Source organism: Grammomys surdaster, unplaced genomic scaffold (genome assembly GCF_004785775.1).
Source record: "Grammomys surdaster isolate TR1022 unplaced genomic scaffold, NIH_TR_1.0 237, whole genome shotgun sequence".
Taxonomy (NCBI): Eukaryota; Metazoa; Chordata; class Mammalia; order Rodentia; family Muridae; genus Grammomys; species Grammomys surdaster.
In genome coordinates, this window is record NW_021604682.1 from 3,598,239 (window position 1) to 3,625,220 (window position 26,982).

A 26,982-nucleotide genomic window follows, 5' to 3' on the forward strand; every position below is an offset into this window, starting at 1 on the left:
CCTTTCCTTTCCTTTCCTTTCCTTTCCTTTCCTTTCCTTTCCTTTCCCTTCTTGTCCCTTTCTCTTCCCTCCCTTCATCTCATTTCTCTCTCTCCCTCCCTCCTTCCTTCTTTTCTTTCTTTTTTTAACACATGTGAAATATACCTGGCTCTATCCTATGTGGTGAATTTCGCAAGTGGGATCTTTGGAAATTGCTTGCTCGATATCAGATGAACAGAAGTACCAGTCTCTTCTGAGCATGAAGCAAGGAGATTGCTTTTCCCTTCTCACACTCCCAAGGCATCCACTCAAATGCTTAAGGATCACCTTTGTCCTTTAATGGAATTCAACCTTTAAGAGTGCTTTCAGGAGTCTGGGTAGAGAGGCTCCTGATGGAGCCTCTCAACAGGGATATGTACACATAGCAGCAGGGATGCAGGGAGCCATAAACCAAACACATGCTAAATTAAGAGTTTGACACCTGGTGAGTGTAATAAAACTCACCACCATTTCTCAGAAAAGAGGGAGATACTTTTAATCTTGCAATGAATTTCAAAATTTAAAATATGGATTAGACTCAACTAAAGTCATATGGTGATGTAGAGGTTTAGAAAAAAGAAGATCAAAACCAAAAGAATAAGTGCTAATTTAGATACATTAATGGTCTCAAATCTCCCAGATAAGTTATTTAACAGTGGTGATGGCTTCTCTAAGGAGCATGCCCAGGAAGTCTTTTCAAACAGCTCACGAACAGCCACAGTTTAATGTGGTCCTTACTGGAGTGCTTCATGAGAGCACAGACACTTGTGTAAAGCATATGTGGAAGCTCAAGTGTCAATACCCAAGACACCAAAATCAAGACCACACAGAAGATGCTCCATGAAGAGACCCCTAGTCCACAATTAATCACAAAGGCTGAGGCCAGGTTGGGACTGTAAAACACCACAATAGGAAACAGCCCCTCTTCTTTGCCTCCTTCTCAGAGATTTTCTCTATATGGCTTTGGAATAAAGAAGAAGCAATAGCTGCCAAGAATTCTCATAAAGTCCTATAGTGTCTGAGTAATAACGTTCTCGAAGTCGCTGTATGTCAGAAAGTTCCATTTTCTCTGTGACCTACAAAATCAAAAAAGAATCTATTAACTGAGCATGGTTTTGGAGAAAGGGTTTCTGAGGTGCACCCTGAGGGAATCTGCTCTTCAGTGGAACAAGTGAACCGGGTTTTCTTCTGTAAACTGAATATTACAGTGAAGGCAAAGTTGCATATTGAGGAAACAGGATTAAGCATACCAAAATTATGAAAAGAAATCAAGTCACATGTCACCTGCCACATTTTGTACTTTTTCTAGGAGGAATCTTGCTTCTGCTTCATAAAAAAATGAAATATAGTTATCACTCGAGTCCACATCTATGAAGCTAGATAACAGCAAGCCCATTGCTGTACATAGACAATAACATATTCATGAGAAGAGAGACTGGAAAACGTCCAGGAGTCAACTTATTGTTGAGTCTTATAGAGGATTTTTTTAAAAAAGGAAATTCAGTTAATCCTCTCTGTAGGGCATACACTCATGAGTGACTGCAGTTCTGAAACAGGATGGCCTTTTTGTGCACAAATATGATTTAAAAAAATGATCTCAAGGCATACCTTGGCTAACAAGAGCTTGAAATGCTTTTCAGCTCTTGGGACTTTAGAGACAATGGTAAAGATGGCATTAGAATTCTATGTTCACAGTTGTATGGGAAAACATAAAGCATTCTGTCATGCCATGGTAAAATCCAGTCAGTGGTCTGAAGTGTGAGTGTATTTGCTGACCCTACTCTTCCCAGGTGACTCATAATGACATCCTAGAAAACATGTGGTCAGTGACTCCCACAGAGGTTCACCCAATAACCCCAGTCAATGATTGGTGGGTTTTTTCGCAACTTCAGGAAGGAAAATAATAGGCACATAGATGAAGGGTCAAAATGGTTCCTTTAATATCTCCATCCTGTGATGTGGAAATACATAATAATATATAGAAGAATATTTAAGATAAACATACTAGATACTTGACATCGATCAACAGTTGCTGTTTTTAGCTTTTCAGAAATTAAAGAGTATTAAATTTTTGATTCATTCCATTTACAATGAGTTGTTCACTAGATTACACTAATGTGAACGTTAGACATACTCAACTCTTACATTAGAAGATACCTTTGACCACCAAATGTCCATTTTCTCCCTTTCCTTAACTGTGAATACTTTGGCTTCTACAAAACACATTATCTTCTGCTCAAATCACTGGAGAATGTCAAGACTATGTTTAATTGCATCCTCTTCCAAAAAAAAAAAAATGATCAGAGTGTGTTTATAGTTTGGATTTTAGGTCAGCTGCATCTGTCTTTTTCTAGACTTGATAAGAAAGCATCTAAAGACAATTTTCACGTTGACTTCATGTGTGCAGTATCTTTGTCACATTTCTCTCTGTGTGTAAATACTTGTGTGTGCAAGAGAATCACAGGGGTGAGCAGAGAACAACCTTAGGCCATTATCATTATCTTGTATCATATTTGAGTTTATTTTATACCCAAGGTGAACTGGCCTATGAGCTTCCAGATAGTATCTCCGCTTAATCTTGCCTCTTGCTGAAGAAGCACTGGATTAAAGATTCCCGTTACTCCAGCCAACTTTACAATGTTTCCTTAGATTTGAAGTCACGTCTTCACATGTGCACACAACCACTTATACCCATTGATCTACCTCTACAAACCCTTGTCTTATTTTTTAAAATAATCATTGTTTGCTCATAAAATGTTTGAGTGTTTGATTAAGAAGTAATTTCAGGCAGAAATCTGAATCTTAGGCTAGAACAAAGAAGAAATTTCAGGCAAGAATCTAAATCTTAGGCTAGACCAAGGAAGTAATTATAGGGAGAAATCTAAATCTTAAGCTAGAACAAAGAAGTAGGCTTCAGGCATGAAAATGACTTTGGGCTAGGATGGGGAAGTTGGCTCAGATATTTTGTTCATCTTGATAATCCCTTAGAAATAGTGATCACAGGAATGATCACGGGACTCTGTTTATTGTTGTACATGTTCTTTGATTATCTCCATTTATTGTCTTCCTTGTTCCTGGACTATTTGCATCTATTGTATTGCTAATTCCTCAACCTAGAACTGACCTTAATACTTGCATGTAATTTAAACAGTATAAAAGCAAAAAAAGGAGGAGGAGGGATAGGATAGGGGATTAATGGGTGGGGGGGGGGGGAATGGGAAGGGGAATGGCATCTGAAATGTAAATAAAGAAAATATTGAATAAAAAATAATTTAACGCTAAAAAATGAGAGAATTGAGGACTCATCTATAAGCCCACACCCCTACATTAACCTTGTTTTTCACAAGATGTAGCCTACAGAATGGGAAAAAATATTTATCAGCTATCAATCTGACAGAAGTTAGTATTCAAAATATTTTAAGATTTAACAAAAACCTTAACTATACATGGAGTAAACTCCCCAATTTAAAAAAAAAATGGGGCATGGAACTAGTCAGAGTTCAGAAAACGTGAAACACAAATATATGGGAAATATTTTTAAAATGGTCAATATCCTTAGGCATCAGGGAAATAAAAATTAACACTAGTTTGTGATTCATTTTATCCCAGTCATAATGGCTAAGATTTCAAAAAAAAAAAAAAAAAAACCAAACCCTAAAACAAATGACAACAAATGCTATCACTTATGCTGGAAAGGAGGAATACTTACTGACTATTAGTGACAATGCGAGCTAGTGTAAAAACTATGAAAATCAGTGTAGACATTCCATGAAACGCTAGAAGTAGGTTTGTAACATTTCCCAGCTGTACCACACACTTGGGTACATACCCTAGTCATAATAGCCAGGGAATGGAAATAGACTAGATATTCTTCAACTAATGAACGTAAGGTGAAAATGTGGTATATTTCCACAATGGAATTCTGCCATTAAATAAAAAATTAATGCATGGGCAGGTAAATGGATAGAACTGGAAATACTTATGGTGAGTGAGGTAACAGAGTTAGAACAACAGTCACTTCAGTTTTGGATGTTGGTTTTAAATCTTTAAATTATGTGTTTTGCCGGGCAGTGGTGGCAAACGCCTTTAATCCTAGCACTTGGGAGGCAGAGGCAGAGGCAGAGGCAGGTGGATTTTCTGAGTTTGGGGTCAGCCTGGTCTACAGAGTGAGTTCCAGGACAGCCAGGGCTACACAGAGAAACCCTGTCTCGAAAAACCTAAAAATAAATAAATAAATAAATAAATAAATAAAATAAAAATAAATAAATAAGTAAATAAATAATGTGTTTTATTTTGGAATACTCATAAAGATCAGGAAATTAGTAAGGGGGCATCATAGTACGGGTTTCAAGAGAGTTGAAATTCTGGAACAAAATGGGTTAAATTGGGGTGGCATATCTGTAGGAAGGGTAGAGGTAAAAATTCAGGGAGGGATGGCGAGCATCAAAAACCTTAAAAAAAAAGTCATACGCAAGTATACTGCTATAAAAAGCTTCTTAAAATATGTCCAGATACACAAATAAGAAGAGCTATCCTATAATGAGGGGGCAGCATAATGTCCCCACTAGTCATTATGTGCTTACAAATAAAAAACTCAGTCTCAGCACTGGATGATCTCTTTTAAAGGTTTTGACATTGACTTGTAATATCCACAGACCTACAAATCAAACAGGTAATTGACAGTGACTTCTCTTGCTTCCTATCCAGAACATAGCAGACAGACCTTATTGTTGAGGATACCACACAGGAGAGTCACAGAACACGGAGAAATCAAACTATTATTGACATGGAAGCTTCATCCCTACTGGCTACCGTTTTGAGGGCTAGAAGGTGCTATGCATGATGCAGTAGGAGAAAAGTAATTCTGTTAGCCAACTGTGAACCCTATGAACTACAATAATGACTGAACTAACAAGACACACCCATTGGTACAATAGTGGCACAAATACCATGTTGTTAACAACTACATGCCACAAACTGGAATCCATGGCTAGTACCTTATTGGTCCAAGAGCCAATCCTAGACCTGAAGGATGCTCACCTCTGAGTGAGACATCTACTTCATTCCCCTACTCCCAATTCTTAGTGAACATTGTAGAAAAAAAAAAAAAGAGTTGGAAAGATTATATATAAAAGCCAGGAATAGTGTTTTCAAGACACAAAACGGCAGTTACATTGATAAACTCACAGGTATTATAACAACATGCACAGAATTTACACAAGCTAAAGACAGAAATAATCTAATATGGAAAGGAAAGTGGACATGAAGTCCAATCTCTCGATGAGAAGCTGTTGGGAAAGGAAGAGTCAGTATTCTTTAACAGTATAGCCCCTAATAGATTGACCACACTCAATAGAAGGCTACACATTCAAGTATATATGCGTAGCACAAATTGGACACAATTTGCTTTATTAAAAAAGGAAAGAGGACATAGGATGGGAAGGACAGGGGGAGTAGACCAGGAAGGAGTTGGGGAGATAAATATGATCAAAGCACATTGTATGAAATACTTTTAAACTACAATCAAATGAGAAAAAAATCCCACAAACTATAGAGTAAAAAATATAAAGAATTCTTTTGTAATAGTGTCTTTTATTAATTCTTTGAAGAGTCAATATAATATAACTTTGTTTTATAGTATTTAAAAATTAAATTAAATATAATTATATCACTTTTCATCTTTGTCCCCCTTCAACATCTTCGGTTTCTATCTCTTCTTATCATTTTCTCTTATATTGATGGCCTATTTTCAATTATTATTGTTGCATAAATATGTAAACACAACCTGCTGAGTGCACTTAGTATGGATTGTGTGGATATGATTGCAAGGCAGGCCATTGCGTATAGTATAACTAATTAGCGCTGGTGAGTGTGGGATCTATTCTGCCAAACAATAATAATGCAGAGCTAGAAATTTTCTTATGAAAATGATGATATAACCTTGTTCTATGCAGCTGGCTTTAATAGAAGATAAATGTTAATTTTAACTCCACATAGTCAGACCAAACAGTCAGTCGGGACAACGGCCTGTTCATATTGATGATTTGCTATTCTGTTAAATTCTTTCATTTTTGAGAGAACATACCTTAGAATGGTTCTGTTTCTCATATTTATTTAACGTACCATTTTTTCTCTTGGTGAAATAGAGGTCAAGCCAATCTTTACCATTGTTGTTTTCAAGCTACTGTTTCATCAAATGGATCAATCTTGAGTCATACTTCAGTGTTACTTACAAGACTAATCTTAAATATAGAATATAATTTGTAGGGTATTTTTTGACCACAACGATTCAGTTGCAGAGAAAAAATCACACAAATCTGTACTTTTGACCTGGTAAGAATAGTAATGAAAAAGTAATGCTATATGTTTGTTTGAACACCTCTATATTTCTTATACGGCTTCAGCACTATTTGGAATAAAATATTCTTAAAGGAAATACTTCTTTCTTAAAGGAAAGAAGTATTTCTTTGTATTTAAGGTTGCAACAATCCAAGACAGGCCCAGTTAGCTTTCTCTCTCTCCTGTGCTTGTGTTTGTGGATGAGATATGAACACTCAGTAACTGCTCTCATATTATGCCTGTTTGCCTTCTACCAGGTTTTCTGCTATGATGGTCATGGATTCATGGATTCATGGATTCTCTGAAACATAAGCCAATGAATTCTTTCTTCTATTCATTGACTTGATCATGGTGATTTAGCACAGTAACAGAAAAGTAATTAAGACATTTTCTTAACAGAAGATCTGACTGTTTTTCTATAAGATTTGTTTGCTTTTCTATCAAAAAAAACCTTAAGCCATAAAACCTTGCCTTCAACAAGTAAAATCCGCGTTTATTTATTTTTTTCATATTTAATAAAAGTCCAAAGAAAAATACTAGAAAATAAGCTTTTCATAAGTTAGACACTTCCAGGATTTCAGAACAAAGTAACAATAGACATTAAAAAACAACAGCCCAGCGCTCTATGTTAGACTACAGTTTTCCTTTGGCTCCTGAAAAGAACTCAAGAATTGGAAAGAAGTGCAAAGAGAACTTGGCTGGGTTTTATTTTTCTGGCTCTGTGTGAGGGATGTGAGTCTGGGCATTATCTCTACTCTTTTTTCCTTCCTCACCTCTAGTATCAGACGAGGGAAATAAAAATGGCTGAATCTGAGCCACGCTTAGTTTAATAACTGGGATGTGGTAAGGATTAGTAGTCTAATCCTTGAGATTAAGTTTGAAGTCATGGGGTTCCAAGATCATGTCTCAGCTCCTGTATTATCTAATTTCAGAAGAACACTGAGGAGCTTAGAGAAGAGAAGCTTGACGGTCAATAACAACGTTTTCTCTTTAGTGTATCTTTCTAAATTAGCATCAGCGGATGCTGTGTCTTCAATTTTATATTAAATATGTAAAATGATAGATTAAAAAAAAGACTCTGACATGCAGTGGAATCTGTCAGTGAGTTTTTCCACCCCTCTCTAAATCTGCTGAAATGCATTACTTGAAGAAAAGCATTTGACAAATATTTCCCAAAGAAAGCAATTGTAATCAGATTGAAACACTGAGCAGCATTACCGATGATTTCACACGAGCAGTTCCTTGCCATTTCACTTTTCTAGGTTTTCTGAACACACAAGTTGGTAATAGTGTAAAATTAGGAAATAAGGTATTATATAGATTCACTAAAGTCAAAACTTTATATAGTAGCATACTGGTACCCACATTTTTTACGAGATTTCAGATGGGTTGCTCTTAGCCATACTGAGTATGTTACATTTTTGGATTTCTGGGTCCAGAGCACGTTTCCTTAGTGACAATACTGCATATTCAGCAAAGTATAAACATTTAGAACGATGCACACACAGATAAAAGGAAGGTGGCTTATAGCTGTCATTCTTTCTTTTGGATAGATGCTGCAGTGATACAGGCAATAAAACTGAAGGCTGTACATCTCCATGAGACTGTTCATCTCCATGAGACTGTTCATCAGACATCTTTCAGGTCATGAGAGAAAGAATAAGACAGCTAGTTGGACAAGTTTGAAACTGAATGTTGAGACCGTAATAATTGGTATGTCATAAACAACACATACTTTGCATATTTTAAATTTAAAAAATCACTGATAAAATAATACCTACATCTGCTAAAACAGAAAATAAAAGGAATTTCTTTATACAGCAGGCACTAGTAAAATCCCAGGTGTAAACACATGGTTTTCAAATTCCTTATTTTTTTCCTCAATAGCCTCTGTATGCTGTTTAAAGTAAATTGACCTGTGACATAGACGTTGTCCCTGAATCACATGGATAGAGTGAATGCTAAATAAACAATGGGTTCATAAGAAGTTGTGAAAGAAATATTCCATACATTTCTCTGCTATGTAAGGAAAGAGACAACTTCTTGAAATTGGAAAAAAAGCATAGTTCTATTTTCTTTTTCTCACCAGTAGATCTGATAATGTTCTCAAACTGATTGCATTTTACCACTTCAAAATCCATTTTCAGAAAGGAGAAGAAAGGAAAAGGGAGAAGCTGACTGAACATGAATGCACAGGAGGAGGAAGAGGAGATGGAGTGGGGCAATGGTCTTCGAAAATGTCAAGGCAATTGGAAGAGTTAGAATCTTGCTTTTATGTCGAGGAGTGTATACCTTTAAGATTGTCCCATTTTGTTTAATCATAATTTATCTTTGAAATAAATAATTTAAAATTCATTTAAAAAACTCTTTTTAACTGACTAAAAATCTAATTTACCTATGTGGAAAAAAGTTAATTATAGAACTAGATGATAACTGAAGTTTACATTGTATTTGCCCTAATGATCAATTTTAAAGTAATATATACCCCTTGGAATTTTCTAATATTTTGTTTTACAGTTTAATAAATATATTTATACTTCTGTTGTGGAAGTTGGAGCAACAGTCAAGGTGTGTATCTTAAATGCACAAGGGAACTTTTAAAGAGCAAACACCCCTCAAATACTAGGAAGACAAGCCATGTCTTGAACAGACATTTGTCTCTGCACACAAAAGCAAGAGATAAGAGGGCACAGAAGAGAGGTGTGCTAAAACATTCAAGTCAACACACACTCAGCTGCTAGACATAAAGAGGTGAGATTTCAGATCTCAGTTTTCGTAATACACATTTGTAAAAGTAAAATTTCTAAATGAATCATAGGCAAGGGGCAGTGTACTAAGTAAGTACTCTCCTTGTATGACAACCGAATACATTAGCTCTCTAGCTGTGGTGGTACCATATCTTTAATGTATTTTCACAATCAAGTACCAATAAATGTAATGTCTTGGAAGGTTGGTGTTCATTTTAGTAATTAGCCAAACACATTGTCACATCAAGCTGAGAACAAAAAGCAAATCTCAGAAGGTCTTGTCTTCGAAGCAGAGTAAGAAACACATTGTAGATTGCTTTTCATCTTTTCTCTCGGGTTTTCTACACAGATTTGTCAAGCCATCAGCTGAATAGATGAGAGAGGTGGAGATCTTGGAAGGCTGGAAATACAACTGATCTCATCTCTCTTTTACTCTCGATTGCTTGATAATGGAAATTCTAGAATGTCCTCATCAATAAAATTAATCATCCAGGGAAATGACTTCAGATGGGTTGATTTTTAGAAGCCTGGTGGTAGAACGTGCCTTGAGTGTCTGTGAGCCCCTGGGTTCCATCACCACTTCTACAAACAAAGAATTGACTGGCTTATTGAATATTAAATGTCGTGATTAGTGTCTTTTTCAATAAGAACGTTGATGGGAGAATTTAAATGAATATAGATGACACAGTGCTTAATCGTAGCATTGAAATAACATCCTTAAAACATGTCTGATTTCTAATTCCCCCCCACCCCCGCAACCATTTTCAAACAGTGATATTATGGTGAAAGAACAGATGGGCCACTCTTAGAAAGCTCTCTCTGCCCTTCCTTGGTGTTAAACTCCATTCTTTACTGAGACAGCAATTCACTTTCTCCAAAGGTAACTTTTGTGTGTTGGTACATCAGCGGTTGAGTAATGAAGCCTGGAACATGGATGAGAAAATAATAGAATTTATTGATACAATGCTTTCTTTGTTTCTGAATGTAACCCCTCTGCAATATGTAATATAATGCAATGCGTAATATAAAAACCTACTAACAGTTAACCAACGTCTTACCAGTTGGTGGTTTTATCATCGCCTGTAACTTTTATCTTAATTTGTCATATAAATTTAATTCAGATATTTTACATATTTTTACTTATAATAGAAAGGGAATTGTTTTGTATATTCAAGTCATCTTGATGTTGTTGTGGCTAACAATAGATTTTCTTTATTAAAATAGTGTTTAAAGATTTCTTTTTGACAGAAGTACAAAAAGAAACACTACTTAAGTAGTTAGTAAAACTCGGCCTATGTATTTGTTGGGATGTACCACACCATCTTAAGTTTGTTACCTCGAGGTTTACTTTTCTTTTCCATCATGATATTTGCATGGAATGCAGGTTCTTCACCCTTCTTATTCAGGTAGAGCCACAGTGGTTTGAATGTGGTGAGAGACTGGCACAATTAATCAGTGTGTAGGAGTCGCATACTTCTTTAGATATCATAAGGCCATTTTTTGGTGCTCTTGCATAGGATGAATTAGCTGGAACAAGACACGTGAGCCTACAGGTGCTAAATCGATAGGAAGATCAAAGCCATGAGTACTTCATAAAAAAAATGTTTCTTCTAACTAGGGTAAGTGTTCTCTGAAGGCCTATGTGTTGAAAGCTTATCCAACAGCCTATACTGGTGTTGGATAGTAGTGAAACTTTTATGACGTAGAACTGGGTAGAAAAAAGTTAGTATTTGGGGGTCATGTCTCTAAAGGGGATATTATAACCTCAGCTCCTTCTTTCTCTTTGCTTTCTGTCCACCATGACATGAAACTTTGTTTCCACTACGTATCCTGGCCATGGTCTACTCCCTCAACACAGGAACCCAAGTAGTGAAGAAGAACATGGACAAACACTTCTGAAGCAGTGACCCCAAGTGAACCTTTCCTCTTTTTTATACTGACTTATCTCAACCATTTGCTGATTACCACAGCCTTCATGGCTTCTACAATTCCTTCTTTATCAGAGAGGTCTAGATTTATCAGGCAGGTCTAGAGCTAAACTGGGAACCCCAAACTGTTAGCATTTGGTAGTTACCACAAGGAATGTTGAAGGAGTCTTCAGAGCAAAAGAAGAGAGACGAGACAAAGACATTACACAGCATATTTGAGGGAACATTTTTTTTAAATCCCTGTGTTTCTCTTTATCTACTTTAATAACACAGAATTTAAAGTGGCACATGATTATAATTCTAGAACTTAGTGATAGGGCAGAGAGGTCATGCAGGGATCTTTCAAAGTACATTTGACTCTACGGTTTTTTTTTTTCCATTATATATATCAAAGAGCAAACTCCAAATTATTTAATTTGTCTTGTGCTTTTATTTGTTTTTTTTTGTTTTTTGTTTTTTGTTTGTTTGGTTGGTTGGTTGGTTGGCTGGTTGGCTGGCTTTAGCAGATCCTATCTAGGCCAGGTTGGCCCTGTGTCATCTTTTGAGTCAGTAGGGATTTGAACACAGAAACTTGAGTTCATATAACCTCAAGGCAACATAATTCTCAGTTATCTTAGAAGGATGCTAGGTCAACAGTCTTGGATGGTTATCTAAGACAATCCTAGTTTATTAGCAATAAACACTAAAACTCCAAAATAAACTCTGTATTGGCACTTGGCAGCAATTTTTCTGTCACTAATCTTCCCTGGGTCCCTATTATTGTCCTTTGACTGTCACATCTTGCTTAATCTTTCACACCATCAGTATGTTTGGGCTGAAAATCAACCTCTTCCTACTCATTAAATACTTACTTCTTGACACGAGAACTTTCCATAAAAATTTATATGTAGGGTACTTATCATCCTAGGAGAATACTGAGATTTTAATACCATGGATTTCCCTCATTCTAAGTAAACCACATTAAAATATTTCATGCATCCACTTGCGAACCATTTTTCTAGTTTCTATGAAGTCACGATACTGATGAGTAATTCATATATAATACATTTAATAAAATCTAAATTAGGAAGAAAATATGGTGCAATTGTATATTTCAATTTTTGGTATAATTGAGCATCTACAAATTTATGAGAAAAACCATTAATGTTTGGGATACTAAGTTTTGCAACAATGTACTTCTAGGTATAATGGATGCCTGACTTACACTCAGTTACTGACTAATTCTCAAGAAGAAACTTGAATTCCGTCACGTATGACCACTGATCTCTAAATTTTAAAAGCTGAAGGCTAGCACCTTTGGGTATAATAGTCTAAGAAAGTGGAGATATTCCTCAGATATCTCTTATTTTCCTGTCCACTGATCTTCAAAGTTGCTGTTCTCTGCTTGTAGAGTGGGAACTAGAAAACCATCGCTGCTGTGAGTTAAGTGCAGGCAGGATGCACAGCCGGTTGCTAGGTCAGCAACATGCTGCAGCAGGACGGCCAGAGAGCAGAGGGAGAAAATGACATGGAGGAGTACAGTTTCTGCTTTATTCTAATGGCTTTACATAGGTGCTTGGATGTTTGGAAACAAATAGATATATAGAAATAAACCCAGGGAGATAGAATGTTAAAGTCAAAAACACTTATTCAGTTTGATCAAACAGAACAAGCAATGTTTGTTTTGTTTTGTTTTGTTTTCCTGGAGAGTTGTAGACCTTTTCTTAATAAGGACAGAATTCTAGATCATGACTTTAGGATTCCTTTAATAATAACAAGGTTAATAAGTTGTTGCTTTTTTGCACATATATAAAGAAAGTGGCCAGATTGTTCCCTTTAATTCACCATATATTAATGGTGAGTTTGTTCTGTGTTTTGTGTTAGCAAAGCATTTTAATGACCTCAATTAGACTGCTACTCTCATACACTTTCTTTAATTTTTAGTTTACAGAGTTCTCTTTTAATTAGCACGATAAGACACTTTCATTTATGTAGACAGTATGAAAATGCATGTGAATGTATACATACAGTTAATGCTGGCAGATTATAAACATACAATTTCCCAGTTTACATTGTTTTGTTTTTGGTAGAATCATATACTATAATCTTTAGTTTCCAGAAAATGCATTCATTCTGAAAGCAGTCTTTCTTCAGGTGATAAGATATGGGACAAGGAATTTGGAAAACCTCTGCTAATATTTGTTTGGTTTTATGTAATAAGATATGCAAGCCGGGCAGGCAGATTTCTGAGTTCGAGGCCAGCCTGGTCTACAAAGTGAGTTCTGGGACAGCCAGGGCTACACAGAGAAACCCTGTCTTGAAAAAAAAAAAAAAGATATGTAAGGAATTTACATGCATTTTACCCAAATTGTGCATCTTATGAAAACATAAAGCTGATTATCATCCCATAGTACAGATGAGGTCAGAGAAGATTAGCCTTCAAAGCAGTAAGCAAGACAGAATCACCAATGTTTAAAACTTACCCCCTGGGCTCTATTTTTTAAACAGGACATTAATCCCTTTTGAGTACACTGTCATCTAGAGCCTCTTTGGTCTTTCCTTCTCTCTGTCCCAACACATGAAAATTAAGAGTGTGCAGAGTTTAGAATTTTTAGACAGGGTTCTTCCCTAGATAAGTAGCAGTCTTGGTAGGGCAGAAGGAAATGCAAAATCAGTATTTTATCACAATAAAGCACAAAGTGGGGACCAAGAACACAGGGGGTGGTTTTCTTTCCTCTGGAACTCACAGCAATTCCCCAAGACATGCGTTGCATTTTTCATTTTATAGTTAAAATAATTAGGAAGCAGAGTCTGTCAATTCATTTCCTAACTTATACCACTAGTGACTTGGTTATCTGGGGGTTCAAGCCTGTCTCAGTCAGGGTTTCTATTCCTGCACAAAACATCATGACCAAGAAGCAAGTTGGGGAGGAAAAGTTTTATTTAGCTTACACTTTCTACACTGCTGTTCATCACCACAGGAAGTCAGGGCTGGACTCAAGCAGGCCAGGAAGCAGGAGCTGATGCAGAGGCCATGGAGGGATGTTACTGGCTTGCTTCCCCTGGCTTACTCAGCTTGCTTTCTTATAGAATCCAGGACTACTAGCCCAGGGATGGCACCAACCACAATGAGTCCTCCACCCTTGATCACTAATTGAGAAAATGCCTTACAGCTGGATCTCATGGAGCCATTTTTCAACTGAAGCTCTGTTCTCTGTGAGAACTTCAACTTGTGTCAAGTTGACACAAAACCAGCCAGTACAAAGCCCTACTATATAAAGGCAAATTCTTTTCTTTCTGGTCAGTTTTCTGGCTGCGCTCATACAACTTTTGTTTCATATGTATATTATGGCATGATTTCTTAAAAGATTTCTCTTTCCTTGGAGACATCGATCTGTGAACCAGCACATTCCACAGTGTTAACATGCATAGGTATTATTTTGGCAGGCCTAGACAGCTAATGTTTAGGTATTGGTAGCCAGTGTCTGTCATTTTCATTTGTGAAAGAGCTTCTGGCTTATGATTTGGCTGCCATTGAAAATATATATTTTACTTGCAGTCACGAGTTTACCATTATAATTTTGTGATAAAAGGCTAAGATAGGGAAAAGGATTCTTTTGGCCCAGAGTTTTAGTCTTTTATGGTGGGGAAGGCATGGAGAACACAGAGAGTTTTGGCTAGAAACAAACTGAGACTATGATTCTCAAGGCCCACCCCACTGCACTTTCCCAGGCAGACACTATATTTTCAATATTCTATAGATTTCTCAGATAGCTCTACCAGATGAGAAACAAGTGTTTGAACACATCAACCTATGTGGGACATCTCAGACCCAGGTATCCCTGGGCTTGTGACCATGTTATAACGCAAATGCATTCAGTCAATCCTTAAGATTCTCTGTCATCTCAGTAGTCTCAACATTGTTCAAAGGTCAAAGTCTCTTCTAAAACTCAAAGCAACCTCTAGTTGAGAGCCCCTACAGAATAAAAAATACATATTTAAATATACAGTGGTGTGAAAAATATCCTAATTCTCAAGGATGGAGCAAGGACAATGAGAAGCATACCACACACACACACACACACACACACATATGTATACACCCACACACATATATGATATATGACTGATATATGTGAATGTGTATACATATATCATATATATGTATCATATATATGACATATATGTATCATATATATCATATATATATGTGTATGTTAAATAAAACTCAGCAGTATAGACACAACATCCTAACTATAATGTACCTGTGTGGCTCTACTCTTAGGCCTCTATCTTTTGTAGGACTTATGATTTCCCCCCGAGGCCAGTTCCATATGGTACCTGAAGCTTCCCTTCTTCCTTATTCCTTGCATTTCTCATAATTTAGAGTCTCCATTGCAATTTGTGGTTTACCTTCCCAGCTTCATGCATAGCTTACTCTGGTGCTCCACTGAGTCTCTGACTTAGTCTACCATGGATGAGAAGGTATGCTGACTCTCACTGTGGCAAGAGCAAGCGGTCCCAGTTCCTCCAATCTTGGCACACTCATGCCAGAAACAGGGCCAAGGTATAATAAGTAAGGCTACCAACTAGATACTCATGTCTACCAACTAGGTCCTCCATCTCAACGTTTTCTATAATCACCCAAACAGCATCACCAGCTGTTGACAACTGACAATTGGTCTATTAATGGTTCAGACACACAACCTAACTTGTTAACATTTGCAAGCTATACTGTTGGATGCACTTAGAAGCTGTTGAAGAAGTGATATGTATGGAATTGAGCTCATATGAAATTCCATGATGAACCATGCTCTCTGTTCTTGCTACATTTCTGTTCTACCTCTGTCTATAAGTGAGGATGTTCCCTACTTGGTAGAAAGCCAGCTGGTAAGATGGTAGATACCCTGAAAAGAAGCATCGCTCTTCCCTCCAGTTAGCATGCGAGCACCCCATGAAAGCAATATGTTCCCTAGGATTTGAGAAGAAAGCTTTATTTCCTGTAACACTCCAGAGAAATACTTTTGCTTTTTAGAAGATGCAGTGGCTGTCACACCTGGAGTAGACTGTGAGTCTTTTATCCTTACCGTATTACCCACATGCCACACTGAGCTGATTGGCTTCCTCTCCTTGTCATAATGAAGAAGCTGCATATGAAATGACAGTCGTGAGCTTGTAGTTTGATTTGGAGAGATTTCAGTATGTTTTACTGGGTTCAAGTTCGTTATAGAACTATAGGCAGAAAGACAGATAGACAGCATAGTGAGGGCTCTGTGGATAGACCAGGACCATACATCAGAGTGAAGGTCTCTTCTTATATATTTTAGGAGAAGGGGAGATCTATATCATGTGACTGATAGGCATTCTATGGCATATGCTTGCAGTCAATTGTCTTTATATCGGGCATGTGGGAGGGTAGGAATCATATACCAAATGGGCTATGAGAGTGGGAAGAACAAGAATGTAGAAATAGATATTAGTGGACTAATTTTACAAAATGGCATGGGCCTGGCTAATATTGAGTAAATAGGCAAGTGCTGTTCACTTTGGCAGTAGCTGAAGAGTGTTTGTAGGTTTTGAGGTCATGTTAACGGGTGTCTGAATGGGAATGTAGGTGTTGAATGCCTATGCTGTGTCAGACACATTCTGGGATTGTAGCAATAAACTGTCACAGACCCACCATGGTCTCTTGCAGTTGTAATTTAATACAGGAAAGGACTCAGATATTCTCATTTTTAAAGGTCAAATGTACTCTCAGCTTATAGAAAAAAAATAGCTAAATGTTCTCAGTCTGACTTTCCTTAGACTATGGCTTATCTGTTGTGTTCTACGTGTTCACACCTCTTTGTTAATGTAAATATATTGACATGATTTGTTCATGTAATAAGACATTTTTCTCACATACGGAAACACTGGTTGCAGTCATGCAGAAATGGTGCCATAGAATTTTAAAAAGGCACTCTTTCCTGTAATCTTGATTTTAGCTACTATTTTCAGACATCAATATTTAAAACAAAAGAAGATATGATAAATCTACATTATTATTTAGAATACGGAGCATCTGGGCAACAGCTAACTAGATAGCATGTATTTGAAAACCAGAGCTCCAAGGATCTTTTCAGACTGTTTGAAAAAAAAAGCATCATAAAAAATGCTCAAATTGTAACACCCATTTAGTTGCAATAAAATAAAATATAGATTTTTTTACATGATATGGCGATTCTTAATCAGGGAAATACATAGGGTCAGCAGCTTAAAATTTCATTATTTATAATGTTAAATTGTTGATATTTTGGTCTCCTCTAAATGTAACCATAAATTTTAATCGATTTTGACCGCACAAAAGGAAATTAAAAAATATCGATGGCTAGTTAAAAAAATGGAAGCTAAGAGAAATATTCTGAGTTTTTTCAACATCTTGAAACAGTTGTAAATGATGCAAATAACACTTTTGGTCTGGGGACTCATAGTAGATAAAAATAAATGGTATCGGTTTACATGAACCTACCCATTTTGACACATTATTTAGAAGGCAATATGATTCAAACCATCAAAAATGATGTTTGACTGATACCAAAAAAATTTTTTTATACTCATTCATCATTACAGGAAAGAAAGCCTAATAGAGGCATACATTAATTATGACAGATAAAATATAAAAATAAACATGAAATTATGTTCATTCGCTCTATAGAAATAATCAGCTACCCTTGAGATGGTCATTGCGACTTTTCGGAGGCCATTTCAATTACCCACTACTGAGAGGTTACTCTGAACCTTAAGTCTGACTGCTGTTGGTGTCTTCAGATGCCTAAACACACTGTTAAGGACATAAATGAACTCTTTAGGTCACTGACTTGTGGTCCTTCTTTACTCATGTTCAAGCCTTGGCAGCTCCATAGTCTTAAGCCAAATCACCAAGTGAGCACAGGTTTTGAACATATCCGTTAAGACATGCATCCGAAGAGATGATTGTTTTTGCCAAACAGAGTGAAGACAAGTATTTATCTAAGATGTGGCTCCACTTGAGTTACGTTTTACCTCTGCATTAGCAACATTTTGGAGACCATGTAATATAATCAATTGGTGGTTAATTTTGATACCACCACCATGCCCAACTTCCCGTCACTCTGTGTTAATTTTGATTCACAATATCCATGATTACCTAGACCCTTAATTATGTCCTACCTGAGGTGGTGACATCACTGGGCCAAACTCTTCACCTTAGTGTAGTCCCTATGTTTGTTTTGCTATGAGTGGAGCAGGTATTTTGAAAAACTAGCTCTGAGATACAAATATGTGATGCCACATGGCTATGCGTTTGAACTCTAAACTGTAGAGAACAAGATTGCTGACAGATGGGAAGGAGAAAGGCTCTCTGTACTAAAGGCTGTTCGATGAGTTTAACGTTGATAGATTTGTTGGGAAATTGATAGCAACAATCAAAGATCTTTGTGACTAACTAACAAACATGTATACAATCGGTCCCAATCCCTGTTCTATATGCACACAAACGCATTAGCTGTCAGTCATCTGCTGTCGCCTCCATCAACATTTTACTTCTTGAAATTAGCACTCACATTCTACTGTGAAGGTTGAATTGGTTTATCCTGAGTGTAGTGATGAGTTTCTAAATGCCCACCTCACATCATTAGTCTGAACCATCCAGGGATCTATTCAGCACCTGCCTCCTCTGTTTCTCCGCCATTCTTTGCCTTCTTGCTGGTCTTTCTGTTTTCTTCTGGTTATCTACCTCTACCAGCGTGTGTATAAACAGAATACAATTCTGTGTGTCACAGAACAATGCCTGGAAATATTTAGAATTGCAGTTTGAAGTGATCTACAGAAATAAATGTACACCTCAAATAATGAGAGACATGTAGTGTGTGTTTACTCAGGTTGCTTATAAGAAGAAAAAGAGAATGCAAGCAAGCAGTCACCTTCCTATGTGTTTTATTGTAGCCATCTTAATGGGTAGTTGGAGATAGAAACATTGATGTATGGATAATTTGATTTTGATTGGCAGCCCACTTGACTATATAAATATTTATAGGTAAAATCATGGTTGTGTATTTTTATACGTTTTTTTTTTTTCAGAAGCAAATCAGAGAGGAGGAAAAAAAAACCAGGAAAAGTAAGAGACTGGCTAGGAAAACGTCTTAAGTAATGAAGAAGTAGTTCAGTAATAATCCCCTCTCTACTGGAGACTGAGAAGCAAATTTACCACAAAATACAGAAAAATACAGATTCAGAAAGCAATAACAGATTAACTAAAACCAACCAACCAAAATGAGCAAGGCACCCAACATCTCCATCTCCTAAATAAATAAATATATAAATACATCTTTTCTCTGATCGCCAGTGGCAACTAATTCTGAATGATATAAGAGAGAATGTGTTGCCACACCAATTGGCTATCCAATACCAAATGGTCAGCCCAGAAATCATACATACAAGTAACATTATGCAGACTGAGCTGGTTACATTTATGAATATCTCCATATATCCATATAACAACAATTAATGGAAAAGGGATGCCATGAATTAGAGAGAGAGAGAGAGAGAGAGAGAGAGAGAGAGAGAGAGAGGGAAGGAGAGAGAGAGAGAGAGAGAGAGAGAGAGGGAGAGAGAGAGAGAGGGAGAGAGAGAGGAGAGTATATAAGAAATTTTGGAGGGAGGAAGGAAAGGGATAGATGATGTAATTATGTTATAACCTCAAAAATAAAATAAATAAAAAGGGAAGTCTGTTGGATATCATATTTTTGGTATGGCTCCATGTTCTATTTAATAAGGCCATTTGTAAAGCTGAGAGTACTTCAGCAATGTATTGGATACAAATATCCAAAACCATTTTTCTTATTACTGAAAACACTGCTATTAGGTGATTCCTTTATTTGCCAAAAAGAGTGGTGTGCACTGTTTGTTTGAATTGCACTTCCTGAAATAATGTAAAAGGAAAAAAAAACCCACTAGATTTAGTGTTTTTTTTTTAAAGTGCCCATAGATTGAATATAGTCACTACTTTAGTTGCTTGATCCACATTAGAAAGCTACCTGTGGTTGAAATACTGCAGCCATTCTCTGTAGAATTATTTGACAAATACACATTTGTTTTTAAAATTACTGCAGGAGGCACTTTGAAACGAAAGCATCTCAAATTGTTGTGGAATTATTGTTTTTGTCAAGCACAGTGTTGCTTTCTACACTCTATTGAAAGGTGAAGGTTTTTAACTCATTTCATATTCTCCGTGTCCTCATAGGAAAATTCACAGCTCGATTTTCAGAGTAACACAAATCACGCATCCGGCATCTGAGAACAAGGAGCAAGAATGGCTGGAGATGCTTATTATCTGGAAGGTAATTTGGAAGAGAAAGGACATGAGGTGGGAACGGAAAGTATAGCCTGAATAGGCAAGAAATGCATGTAAGGACAGTTACCCTGGGGAACCGTGCTTAGGATGGTTCTTGGAAAGAGCATATGCTGGACTTTAAAACCAGCAACTGGGCAGTGACTCATCCTCCACCCACCATTCCTATATAATTTCCATCACAACCCACTCAGTGGAAACTGCAAAGCACTAAAGAAGCCAACACTGACTGAGTATCCTAGTGATGGCCATTGGTAGAACGAAATACACTTTCCTACAGTTTACAAATGAACAGCACCCTCTCTCTTATTTTGTAGGGTAGTACCGGGGCCATTCTTGTCACCACTGGTTTTATGTTCCTGCTGTTTATGCAAATGCAAGTATTACAGTCTCTAGCCAATGCCTTGATGGTCAAGACTTAAATACTACATTTATAGAAAGCCACTCACGGTAATAGTTTCACTCAGGAGTAATGGTGTATATATGCTATGTGATTCAATTTAATATAATTCAGGCTTATTTCATATGCTACGTGATTCAATTTAATATAATTCAGGCTTATTTCTATAATGCACATAGTTAGCATAAACGTTAGAATGAAGAGGCAAGTGCATTAACAAAACCTGGTGCTTCTTTCCTTAAATACAACGGATAACTTTCCACAATTAATTTCTTATCATCGTTGATAATCATAGTAATTCTAGAGTCACCAAATTTAAATCTAATTGAACAGTCACCAATGTCTCTGCAGTTGTTTCTCTATATAACAAAATGTTTCAGCTCAGGGCTCATTTTTACATTTTGGCTGCCTTGTGTACATCTTCTCTCCCTAGTTCTGAGGTCATCCTATTATTTCCTAAAATCTTGTTGCTTATTCAAACATATAGCCCAAAACGACAAAACGATTATTGTGAGAAAATACAGGCCTTCATCAAATTCAAATAAAAGTAGAGACCATTTGACGAAATAAGTAAGAACTTATTTTTTAAGGCTCAGAAGCTTTCCTTTTCTCTTCTCAGTGCAGTTACACAGACAGATGTCACTGCTGACCTTTTGGGAAACCATCCTCTGGTACAAATGAAACAAGCAGAATGCATTGCCCTATATGCAGGCTCCTGGTGATTGGACACAGCCAAATGGTTTCCTATAACAATGGTTATCTTACAGTAGCAATCATGAGAGGAGTAAAATATATAGGGGAGTCTGACACAATAATACCTTTGTAAATCACAGGAAAATGATTCCCCCATCAACGTGAACTATGTTCACAGTAAACAAAATAATTCAGAGAGACTTGATGATATGTTGGATAAGAAACAGAGAAACGGTGATGGAGGAGGCTAAAATCATGATTTTAATGTTTCGTAGCATTTACAAGCTATAGCTAGACCACTGACATCATACAAAGACTCATTTTTTTTTTCTCTGCAGTCAGACATAAGTTAGGGCACTACAACATTAGGGAACAAGATAAAATATCTTTCTGAATATGTAAATTGGAATTAGCATGTTACACCAAAGAGCAGTTGTTTGACAGCGACAAAAAAGACTCTATTATCTCTTAACAACATTATCCTATTGGATGGATTTTAAAACATCGTGTGATGGTATGATCATTGTTAATTAACCAAAATAAGATTTTTTTCAGACAAAGTTCAGGCTGGTCTGAAATCTGCTGTGTAGCTGAGGTTAATCTTGAACTTACAAAGATTCATCTGCCTCTGGCTCAATCATGGTGGCACTGGAAGGGTGTGCCACCACCCCTTATTGGCCAAAAGTTTGGTTCCTTCTATCATTACAATTGCTTCATGTCTAAATGAATAATCTGTTGTAGAAAATTCTAGTTTTTAAGTATTTTAAATTGTCTGTTACTTTTTCCAATTTCAGTGGCAACTAGTCTTTGGCCAAGAATTATTCTGGAATCTTGTGTCAATATAATCAAAGAAAGAGATAATTGACTTTATCCAGCCAACAATAATTTTGCAGAGCAATATGCCCAATGCACCCGCCAAGTTAGCAGAATACAGGCTTAACCAGAACGGAACAGGACAATCCAAAGGCACGTGTAGTAAATACATACTCTGTTTTATTCCCATCAGAGCACGGTATGCTTTACAATAGCTTATTATCCAAGTAGTCTCTCTTATTGAAATGTGGAAGACATGTAACTAACACAGATACTTTATTTAAAGTAAATGCATTATTACAGAAATATGATAATGGAGGGGAGGGGAGAGGGGGATGGGAAGAGAAATACAGACACAACAAATTATATCTATCACTATTTCATTATGCTGGTCTAGCTTTAATTCGTTAGAAGGGCCACAGCTCAGGCTGGGCTCAGGTGAGAACCTCATTATTTATTAAGGTCTCTCTGAAATATTTGCAAACATCTTCCCATCTCCTGGATCCTTGAAAAGCAGGATTTTGTTACTTTATTCTCACCACTGAGACTAGGCAGAAAAGGGAAAATTAGCACATGGTTTAATATCGGGACTGAAAATACCTGTGTTGAGTGGGAACTTTTCTAGGTTTCCTAGATTATAACGCCACTGTCCTGAGCTGCTTCCTGAGATTCTCACAGTGAGGTCTATTACGCCTATGATAGTATGTGGTAGAGATTTGTTAGATCGTCATCGTTTTAGAAATTTCACGTAAAAGGAAAAAGAGGCGAAACATTTACCCTAGGTTGATATTTATACTCTGTATTGATGCTCCAACAGCTTTGGCAGCCTTCTGAGGAGTTGGCAGTTTTTGTAAAAATATGTCAAAATAGAAGCACAACATCCTCGTGCTGCACCAAATAGCAGAACTACACTTCCTCATATGCCACAGCAGCCTTGGCAGTCTCTTCCTGCAGCCTCTAGAAAGGCAGGGCTAGGCTGGCTCTAAAGGTATGTGGTCTGATCTCCAAGCCCTGCAAAGTCACATGCTAGGCGCAACTTCCTTTAGTAAAAGCAACTATTTTATTTCAGCTCAGTTTTAAGAACAAAACAATTGGCTAAAAATAAGGAAAGGGCACACACAGACATTCTTCCATGCCCATGGGCTTTATGCTTCTGCTTAAAAAAAAAAAAGTCAAACTGCACTTAAAGAAATGCAAGTCTGTTCTTAATAGAAATAGTTAATCATAAGTAAAGCATAAATCTACCTGTGAAAAAGTCTTTTCCCATTGTAGCACTTTAATGTATTTTCTTCCTTTGTCTATAATTATAATTTAGTTCCAATTTGTTCAATCTGGTCATAATTATTCACTCCATATATTTTCATTATAGATGAAATTAATTTCTAAATAACCAAAATACATTTTCACAATTACCAACTATTTTAAAAATACTGTTTGTTCTGAACATTTTTTAATGGAGGCTAGCAACAGTGCAGACACTTGGGCTACATACAAAGACCATGGATGAAAATGGAACTTGGCAGTCATTTCGAAGTGAGTAAAAGGAGTTACTGTCAAAATAATCCCATGATTAACTGCAGGTTAGTGTTACAATGTTATATCACTATAATTCTTGTTATTGTTCTCAAAGGAAGTCTAAGTAGAATTATAGTAAAAAAAATAATTCTTCAATAAGCAACTTGACACAATCCCTTTCTGAAATGGGTAACTTTTAAAAAGTAGCTCAAGGCTCAGCTAGTATCCGAGCTACCACGATGATTGTGCTCTACTGGTAGCCAGAGGCTCCAGGAGCACTACACCCAAGACGTCATGGCTGGTTCATCTGAAAGGCTCCATGTAGACCATGCCTCAAAGCATGGCCCTTGGGCCAATCTGGCTACCCTCACGGTTTTCTGCTATGCCCCAGATAATATCCGCCATGCTTGAGGTATCCCAGTAGAAATGAGACTCTTTTTTTTTTTTTTCCAAGACAGGGTTTCTCTGTGTAGCCCTGGCTGTCCTGGAACTTACTCTGTAGACCAGGCTAGCCTCCTCGAACTCTCGAACTCAGAAATCTGCCTGCCTCTGCCTCCCAAGTGCTGGGATTAAAGGCATGCGCCACTACCGCCTGGCTAGAAATGAGACTCTTAAAGTTTAAAGATTATCCAATAGATTTATACATTTGGAAATGATTAATACAGAAGATGCCCACACAATTAGAATTGTTACACAACATCTAACCTTTTGATATGAATTGTTACCCGAGACTGCTAGCGACCCATATGTCTTCCTCCATGTTGTCTTCTCTCTCCCTACCTCTTCTACTGTCCAATCACTGAGCTCTATTGCAAAAAAAATGTGGCAAGAAAATTCCTGCAACACCTTTCCTTAAAGTGTAATTACAGAAGAAAACTCCTTTATTACTGGAAGCCTACTAACAACAACCCAAGAAAGTCATGTAGACATACAGTGATGAAAACACGCAGAGTACTCTTGCACAGGACAGCCCCAAACTTCACCATCTTCATGTGTCCCAGTCGAGGAGGGGCTTTTATGACTGTTTTAAAGTTCAAGCATGTGAAGAAAAAGTTCGAGAACAAAATCTCATTATTTTTATTTTGAGAACACACACACACACACACACACACACAATTAAGTATGACAGGGTAATACTTTTAATTACCACAGACAGGGAGAATGGCGTGAATGTTCAGGCTTCTTCCCTGCTGTCAGCTTTTGCAGTGTGCTCTCTTTCAGTGCCACACAGACCTTCTGTTAGTCATGTTCAACCACCGCGACTCACCTATTTTAAGCCTTAACCTTACCAGATTCCAGACCAGGCTCACAGTATGGTCCCTTCCTTGGATGAACACATTGCATTTCACTTAGATGATTCCATGTGTGACTGTAAACTCTATCGATTCACAGAAACATTCTGACACATATATGATTCGTGGTTGGGATAAATTAGATTATTCACTACTCAGACAGAACTAAAGATTTCCATTTACTAAAAGAGTCTTTTGTGACGTAATCCAAATGAAGAATTTCTAGGTGTGATATATTATAAAGCCTTGGACAGAAAATTAAAGATGAATCATTGATAGATTTTGAAAAAGCTTTTAGGTAGAGTATCTGATCATACCAAAGCAAATACTAAAATAAAAACAAATTCTTGTTATAGAAAGTACCAGGAAATACAGAACACACTCACCATTCCGACTCTCTTCATCAATGGCCACGATGGTAGCTGGAGGTCCTCCCCTAGCTAGTTTGCAATCTAGAGAAAAGATAATCCAAGGTTATAATTAACAATTGCAGAGAAATTACACAAAATTAAATCCACTAATATATATACATATACATTGCATATACGTGTACATATACATACAAAGATTGATGTTAAAACTTATAATCAAATTAATATACAACATTTCAAGTGTTTTGCTATGAAAAGGAAACATTTTCTAAGGCCCACACAGATTCTATGATTCTACAGCTAAACATTGTCCAAAACTGTGAAACCAGCAAAGATGGTCGGACAGCAGTCCTTCTGGACAGAAATAATGGAATGGTAATTTAACCCAGAGAAATAACATAGGGAGATGATGAACAGGATAAATGGTGAGAATGCTCCACAACAGAAACAAACATAACTGGAAATTAATTGTGATAGAGGGTGTGATTAAAGAGAGTGAATAGAATTTTAATAATGCCGTATAAACAATAGAGCAAAAATGGACACAGAAGAGATGCCCATGAGGTGCTGTGGATTGTTTTAGTCACCTTACCCTCGTATTGCCAGTCTGTAGTCAAAGTATAGAATCACCAATGGGAGCAGATCAGAAAACAGAAGAAAGAGAGGAAGAAAGGATACATGTATATATTTAGCAAGAGATTCGCATATACATAAAAGTCATTATATAGTAATTCATGAATTACCTAATGATCTGTGGAAAGGAGACACATCAGATTTTATAATTTGAGTATAATGTTAATACCAAAAATAGATAGCATATACATATACTATTAGCATTGAACTATTTTGTAGTATTTTAGATTAATGTGACAATAACATCAAGTACATTTATACAAAATTTTAAAAATATATATTGCTGATGAAGGGTGTTTATCTCTCCACTGAAATCTGCAGAATAGTTTCTTTGAATCAGAAGTGATAATAAATTTGCATTTTAAACTCTCGTCTTACCTTATTGAGGATTACTCAATTATGGCTCTAAAAATATCATTATAATTTCAACGAATTAAAAGTGAAGGCTAAACCTACAAGTTGCCACACATACATTTCAGAGTCAGGTGTGCCCTTCCAAGTTATACAGAGCCTTTTACATGTCTCTATGTATGTTTACAATACATATGTATGCTGGAAATTATCTTGATATGACTAACATGTTTGATATCTGGAAGGTGATTTCAAGATTTTCTGATAAAAAGTTTGCTGCCTTTTATGCATGTCAGCATAGGCCATACAGTCTTTGGAAGCACAGTTCTGAGAGGTGCGCTCTCTTCTGAAGTGAAAATGCTGGCAGGTCTGCAGGCTTAATCTCTTCATCTTTATCAATGTTTGAGAGTCCCTCTTCACAGCTCATATCTGTGGAAACTCTGTACTCTCTTCTCTCCTTCCTGCATCTCTCAACAGCTTGACTCTCTGTCTATCCCCTCTGCTCTTACAGAGAGTTTATCAGCAGCCTCCCAGAG

At 36.8% G+C, this 26,982-nt stretch overlaps 1 protein-coding gene across 1 annotated transcript in view; it reads right to left on the bottom strand.

Moving 5' to 3' along the window:
* Pcdh15 (protocadherin related 15) overlaps positions 1–25,538 on the bottom strand; it is a 537,968-nt gene extending 512,430 nt beyond the window's left edge. The window contains exon 1 of the mRNA XM_028773900.1: positions 25,478–25,538. The gene's annotated coding sequence lies outside the window, so the exon portion shown is untranslated. The remainder of the gene's footprint in view (positions 1–25,477) is intronic.
* Positions 25,539–26,982: the final 1,444 nt, after the last annotated feature.